A 7559-nucleotide genomic window follows, 5' to 3' on the forward strand; every position below is an offset into this window, starting at 1 on the left:
GCCAGAGCCATCCTGCCTGCGCTGCAAGAGCTGGGACTGTTATCAGGACTGGCAATGTCCTTCTGTGAGTTGTATCACATGGCCTCCCAGGTGTTTTTCTTTGCAGGATGGGTTCTACCAGCCTGTTCGTGTCTGCCTCAGCTAGTTGGCTTGGAGGACTTCGGGAGGTGAGGGATGTAGGAGGGGCTGGTCCTGAGCAAAGAGAGGTTTTCTCAATCCAGCTTCTGACTTTCTACTTCAAACTCTCCACACTTCACCAGAGTCAACACGATGCCCAGCAACTTTACAGGATCATCCTCTCTGGAAGGAGCAGAGCTGGGCTGGCTGCAGCAAGATTTTGGCCCTGGATCCTCCCCCAGGAGCAGATCTTGAGCTTTCCCCAGCACTTCGTGGTGCTTGCTGGGCGCCAGAAGCTGGGCTGCGTGGCGCCGGGGCTGGCGAGGAGCCACACGCTGCTTTCTGCACTGCTGTAGTGCTGCAGAGCTGAGCCAAACTCTGGATTCTGGGGAATCCCCCAACTCTGATGGACTGAGGCCACCCCTGAGGCTGGGAAGCTGAGAGAAGAGTTTGGATTTGGAGGGGTCTCTGTGAGAGGCAGTTGGAGTCGATACACATGACAGTGCTGCTGGGACAAGAAATTTGCTGAGGTTCTGGGTTATGCTGGCCTACAAGCTCTGAGCAGAGCTAGAAAGCCTCAGTGTTGGATGAAGAAGGGGCAGCCTTGGCACAGGTGGTGTGGGATCCCCTATGAGAGCAGGGTGCTCAGTGTGGTTGCAGGCACCCTGAAGCCCCTACAGCAGGACACCTCTGCACTAACATGGCACAAGACCAGTGAGACTGGCACACTCTGCAGCTCTGATGTTGCAGCTCTTCTCCATCTTCAGGCTTATGTGAGGATCACAACATCCACACACTTCTGAGCTCCTCTGCTCTGCTACAGCATAAGAGTTTATGAAAGGCCATTTATCACGCTGGCTGCAGCATCCATCCCATCCAGCATCTGGTCCCCTTCTCAGCATCCCACAACGACTGAGTTTGGAGATGTAGCAGTTTAAGAGCTAACACTCTATTTTGATTCTAAACTATAATCAAGAGAGAGGAACTTTCTGGACATTCTTTTGAACATTGGTTGTAAAAAATAATGATATAGTTTATATCACTCTTTGGTTTGCCAAGGAGGATAAAATGGCAATGTATAAACAAATTTGCTCTCCTAGCTTCTGGGCACCGTCTCTTTCGCTGCTCTTTCACCTCTCTGACTCCTCAATAATGAACACTAACCTTGAAACACATGATCCTTGATGGTTTTCTATCTGGGGAGAGAGAGGAAGGTGGTGTTGGCCCCTTCTGGGTTTTCGTTCACCAGGGTGGGAGGATTGGATTTTGGTGTTATTTCTAAGTTGTAAATAATTGCATATAACTGTAAATACATGTATTTTGTATATATGCTTGTACATTTAGCTTGCTGTAAAATATATCTTTATCTTATTTCTAAGCTGTCTGACCTGGCCTGGTAAATTTTATTTGGGGGGGAGGGGGGTGAATTTCCTGATCCACGGCAGGAGACTGTAAGGTTTCCTTTCCCCCTTTCCCTCTGTTGAGCAAAGATCAGGCCAGCTCTTGTCCAGGCAGGTCAAGACTTGAACACACGAGCCAATGTCTGGGGGTTGTATTAAACTATCACAAACTCATGCAGGACCTGCTGAACCGGGGCTAAACAAGCCGTGCATTGCTATCCTTGCCAGTTCAAAGCTTTGCCTGACTTGCTGCTGATACTTGCTCAAAGATGCCCTGACCTCTCTGCGGGGAAGAATCAACCACAACCATGAACTGGGCTCCCACTTGCTGGACTGGGTGAGGAGATTGAGAAGTTTAGGTCTGGAAGCTTGAGAGCTGGCACGGAACCAAACTTTATCATGCTGATATCAGGTGCCATGTCACAATGATGTGCCTCCTCGGGTGCAGTGCTGGCTGGTGGAATGTAGCCTCTCCTGCTTCAGCACTGCCTGCCTGAGGATGGCCCGTGACCATGCAGCCTGGGCACGGATGGGGCTGGGCTAATTATAAAGTGGCCCTAGAGGCCAGAGGTATGAGTGACTGTTCTAGGGATACAGGTGCCTCAGTCCATGGCATCATGGGGCAACGGGCCTGTGCCATGGTCTAGTTGACTGGACAGGGCTGGGGGATAGGTTGGACTGGATGATCTTGGAGGTCTCTTCCAACTTGGTTGATTCTATGATTCTATGAGCCTTTTTGCCTTGTGTGGGACCTGTCCAACTCAGCAGCTTCCCTCACACTGGCTGGGCGTGCGGCAGGGCTCTGGATGATGTGCCATAGGCTTGGGCCCTTTTGAAGTGCAGGCATGTTGTGTGTTTACCCTGGCCAGCCTGAGGTGTACAGGAAACCAGAGAGCTCCGCTCCCTGGCTGTTGCTTTATTTATTATGGTCACAGCTCAGGCTGCCCACACTGTAAAAAGAAGGCAGCAAAAACCTCAAGCACTGCAGCATGGCTCCTGCTCTGCCAGCCCTGCTCTGCTCTGATTCATACTGCTATCCTGTGGCTAAGAGAAGTCTTGTCTCTGGAGAGGGATGGTGGGGTGCTCAGTGCCACGAGATGGTTGTACTGTCTGAGACTAGTGTGGCTTGTCCCAGAGGTATACAGCCACACCATGCCAGGAGAAATGGCTGATGGACAACCAGCACAGTGCTATGCTACATTCATCATCTGCACTAGCAGATGTCCTGGTCTGGTTGCATCCTCCCTGACTTTTCACCTCTGCTTTGCAAAATGGCTGCCACTATTGCCCTAAGTGCATCCCTGCTACAGGACTCTATCACCCCTGGAAAGAAAGCACAGGGGACACATCCCTGCTGCCATATCTATGTGAAGAACCTAGGGCTTACCAGCTCTGAAACCAGCTTTTCAGGGCTTACCAGCTCTGAAACCAGGTTTTCAGGACCCCAGGTGTTTGTAGCCCATGGCCAATCACACATCCTGTGTCAAGCCCTGCTGCCATATCAGCCAGGGAGAGGACATCATGGTGGTGACATGATTGTTTTAAGGATGAGGTTTAAGGATTAGAGGCTGTTGAAGTTTGGCAAGGTTTAAGGATTGGAGCCCATCCTGTGGGGCTGGGGACAAGTGCCTAGATAGAAACTCAAGCTACTCCAGCTAGCTCCCCACCACTGAACACTGTAAGCACCCAAGCAAAGCACTGCATGCTGCAATATATGGGCAAACTCACAGCTGAAGAAGTGAAGCAGAGAGAGGTGACATTTTAAACACAGCTATTTATAGGGGCTGCCCTTCTGCCAGGACTTAACTGGCAGCAGCAAGGATTAGGATAGCATTTAGGGAGCTCAGTCCAAAACCATCAGCTAGCAACCTGAGGATGAGATGAAACTTTGTGATGCTTAGTGGGCTTCTGGTCCCCCTGGAGTCACACAGTTCACTGAGCTGCCTTGCTATTAAAGGGAGAAAAAGCTAGTGAGCTGACAAACAGGGGGAAGCAAGCCAGCTCCTGAAATCTGGGGTGATTTAGTAGCCCTCCTCCCAGAGCAGGCAACTGAGTGCCAGAACTCGCCATGTAGGACTAAGCACTTGGGTCTGAAATCAATGACAGAGTGGTTTGAACCACAGACAGTCAAATCTGTGGAGAGCACACAGGGAATCTGTAGAGATTGGTACTGGTTCTGCTGTGTTTAGGCATCTTAAATCTCTGTGTTTTCCATCAAAAAAAAAGAGCACAGGCAGGGGTTCACTGAAGGTCTATGACAGTATTTGAGCCAGACGTTCTGAAGACATGTAATTTATAGTGTGAGCTAATGAGCAAAACAAAACAACAATAACAAAACCCCAACAAACAAAACAACCCAGAGAAGTGGAACATGAGAAGCTATTTACAAAGGAATGTTTTCTTTCAAACGCTGCCGAACTCCACCTCTCTGTTGTGGAGGGCGGATTTCTCTTCTGGCTCCAGGCAGCATCTCCTTGGTGCCAGCCCAGCCCAGCCCAGCAGCTGCATGCTGCCTAGCCCCAGCCCTTGGGTGCTGCAAAAGAGAGCATGCCCATGGATGAGACTGAGCTGCTTCCCAAAGCCACCAGTGACTGCAGCTCAGCTGCCTCCCAAAGCCACCAGTGACTGCAGTCTGGCATTTGGTTGTTGAGGCACAGAGACACATCAGTCATGTACCTGCTTCTCAGTCCCTTGGCAGAATAACTGTCCATCTCCCCAGCAAGTCTCAGCAGACCCAAAATAACGCAGCTATTGCTGGAATACTCATCTTGTTGTGGCCTTTCAGTATCTGAAGGGGGCCTACAGAAAAGCTGTGAAGGGACTTTTTAGGCTATCAGGGAGTGACAGGACATGGGGGAATGGAGCAAAGCTGGAGATGGGTAGGTTCAGACTGGATGTGAGGAAGTTCTCCACCATGAGAGTGGTGAGACCCTGGAATGGGTTGCCCAGGGAGGTGGTTGAGGACTCATCCCTGGAGGTGTTTAAGGCCAGGCTGGATGGGGCTCTGGCCAGGCTGATCTAGGGTAGGGTGTCCCTGCCTGTGGTAGGGGGATAGGAACTGGATGATCCTTGTGTTCCTTTCTGACCCTGACTGAGTCTATGGTTCTCCAGGCAGAGATGCTTGTGCTGTGTCTTCCAAATCAGCTCCGCTAATGTCCCAGTTCTGCTTCTGGCTGTTGAGAGGTGTTCTATGGAGACACCTCCTTGACCTCCTCAGGTTGGTGTAAAATTAAAGGGCAGCCATTCCTGGGACCAGCTGCAAATCAGAGCCAGGACAGGATCTCTTTTATGCTCTGGAAGGCTGGTCCTGGTGGCAGCCCACATGGAACGGAAAGATCTTTGTGTGATGTGAGAAGTCTCATGGCTGCTGCCTCCGTGAATCTGGGTCCAAGCCTTTGGGTGATGCTGCAGTGTGGAGCAGAGCTGGGAAACAGGGGCAAGATGAGGACATTCAGCGCCAGGGCTTAGAACCTTCCATCCTGATGGCTTCTGTGCTCCCTCAGGGAGTGGCGTCACTGGAGGAGGACGGTTCACCCCGGGAATGGGTGTGAATCCGGTGTGTGCGCAGCCCTTAGAGAGAGCTGGACCAGAGGGTAGCTCGCAGGCACTACGCGGCTGGAAGCACAGGCAGGAGTCGAGGCGCAGACCCAGCCCCGCTGGCTCGGGCTGCCGCTGCCTGGCGGCTGCTGCCCTCTGCCGGCCACAAACCAGACCTGCGCTGCGCTTTCGCTTTCCGCCCTACGCAGGGCCAGAACCTCCCGGCAACTCCAACCCATCAAACTGGAGCTTCCCCTGGAAACCTGTGTCTCCTCTTCCACTGCTGAGAAAGTCACAGAAGGATTGAGGACAGTATCAGGCTTCCAGTTCTCAAAGCTGCTCCTTCCCCCACTGGTGACAAAGTGTACTCTGATATCTCACCAACCTGATCTCCTTTTATGATCAGGTTCCCTGCCTGGTGAATGTGGGGCAGGCTGTGGATGGAGTCTACTTGGACTTCAGCAAAGCCTTTGACACTGTCTGCCACAACAAGCTCCTGGCCAAGCTGGCAGCTCATGGCTTGGACAGATTCACTCTGATATGGGTCAGGAACTGGCTGGATGGCAGAGCCCAGAGAGTGGTGGTGAATGGTGCCACATCCAGGTGACAGCTGTCACTAGTGGTGTGCTCCAGGGATCAGTGCTGGGCCCAGTCCTGTTCAACATCTTTATTGATGATCTGGACGAGGGGAATGAGTCCAGCATCAGTAAGTTTGCAGATGACACCAAGCTAGGAGCAGGTGTGGAGCTGTTGGAAGGTAGGAGAGCCCTGCAGAGGGACCTGGACAGGCTGGATGGGTGGGCAGAGGCCAATGGGATGAGACTGAACAAGGCCAAGTGCAGGGTTCTGCCCTTTGGCCACAACAACCCCAAGCAGCACTACAGGCTGGGGACAGAGTGGCTGGAGAGCAGCCAGGAGGAAAGGGACCTGGGGGTACTGGTGGATAGTAGCAGAAGATGAGCCAGCAGGGTGCCCAGGTGGCCAAGAGAGCCAATGGCATCCTGGCCTGCATCAGGAACAGTGTGGCCAGTAGGACAAGGGAGGTTATTCTTGCCCTGTGCTCAGCACTGGTCAGGCCACACCTTGAGTCCTGTGTCCAGTTCTGGGCCCCTCAATTCAAGAGAGATGTTGAGGTGCTGGAACGTGTCCAGAGAAGGGTGACAAGGCTGGTGAGGGGCCTAGAACACAAACCCTATGAGGAGAGGCTGAGGGAGCTGGGGGTGTTTAGCCTGGAGAAGAGGAGGCTCAGGGGGGACCTCATTGCTGTCTACAACTACCCGAAGGGAGGTTGTAGCCAGGTGGGGGTTGGCCTCTTCTCCCAGGCAACCAGCAACAGAACAAGGGGACACAGTCTCAAGTTGTGCTGGGGGAAGTATAGGCTGGATGTTAGGAGGAAGTTGTTGGCAGAGAGAGTGATTGGCATTGGAATGGGCTGCCCAGGGAGGTGGTGGAGGCACCATCCCTGGAGGTGTTGAAGCAAAGCCTGGATGAGGCACTTAGTGCCATGGTCTAGTTGACTGGCTAGGGCTGGGTGCTAGGTTGGACTGGCTGATCTTGGAGGTCTCTTCCAACCTGGTTGATTCTATGATTCTATGATCTAATGTCAGGGGGGCCACGGTGGTTTGTTCTACAGCAGGTAACAGGATGCATCTCCTCTATGCTCCAGGTCTCCTGGGTTCCCCGTTCTCAAGAGCCTCTGACCCTTGCAGTGGGACGCTGAACTAGCCAGAGCTTTGGGGATACCTGTCTGGGCTTTTTCCTCCATGTGAAAAACATACTGTGAGAAGCCAGGTTTTGGAAGGGGAAAATGTCAGAAGAGCTATGATGGGAAGGGCAGCAGTGCTGTGCAGAATGCAGGCAGGTAGTAGCCCTCATCCCAGGCAGCAACAGGCATATGTCTGGCTTCAGGGACCGGCAGGCATCGCAAAGGTGAGTCGGAGATTTCCTGAGGCAGACCATGATATTCCAGTGAGTAAGCTCAGGAAGTGTGGGATGGAAGAGCAGACACGGAGGTGGATTAGGAACTGGTTGCAAGATAGAGTTCAAAGAGTGGTGATGATGGTGCTAAGTCCATCTGGAGAGCTGTAACCAGTGGAGTCTCCCAGTGATCAGTGCTGGGTCCAGCCCTGTCCAAAGTCTTCATCAATGGCATTGATGAAGGGGCAGACAGACAGACAGAGTCTGCTCAGCAGGTTTGCTGATGACACCAAACTGGGAGGCTTGGCTGATACAGCTGAAGGCTGTGTGGCCATCCAGTGAGAGCTGGACAGACTGAGAGCTGGGCACAGAGGAACCAAATGAGGTTCAACAAGGACAAGTGCAGAGTCCTGCACCTGGGGAGGAATATTAACCTGCACCAGTACAGGCTGGGAGGTGATCTGCTGGGAAGCAATCCTGTAGAGAGGGACCTGGGGGTGCTGGTGGATAACAAGTTAACCATGGCACAGCAATGTGCCCTTGTGGCCAAGCAGGCCAATGGGATCCTGGGGTGTATTAAGAAGAGTG

Source organism: Pogoniulus pusillus, chromosome Z, assembly GCF_015220805.1.
Source record: "Pogoniulus pusillus isolate bPogPus1 chromosome Z, bPogPus1.pri, whole genome shotgun sequence".
NCBI lineage: Eukaryota > Metazoa > Chordata > Aves > Piciformes > Lybiidae > Pogoniulus > Pogoniulus pusillus.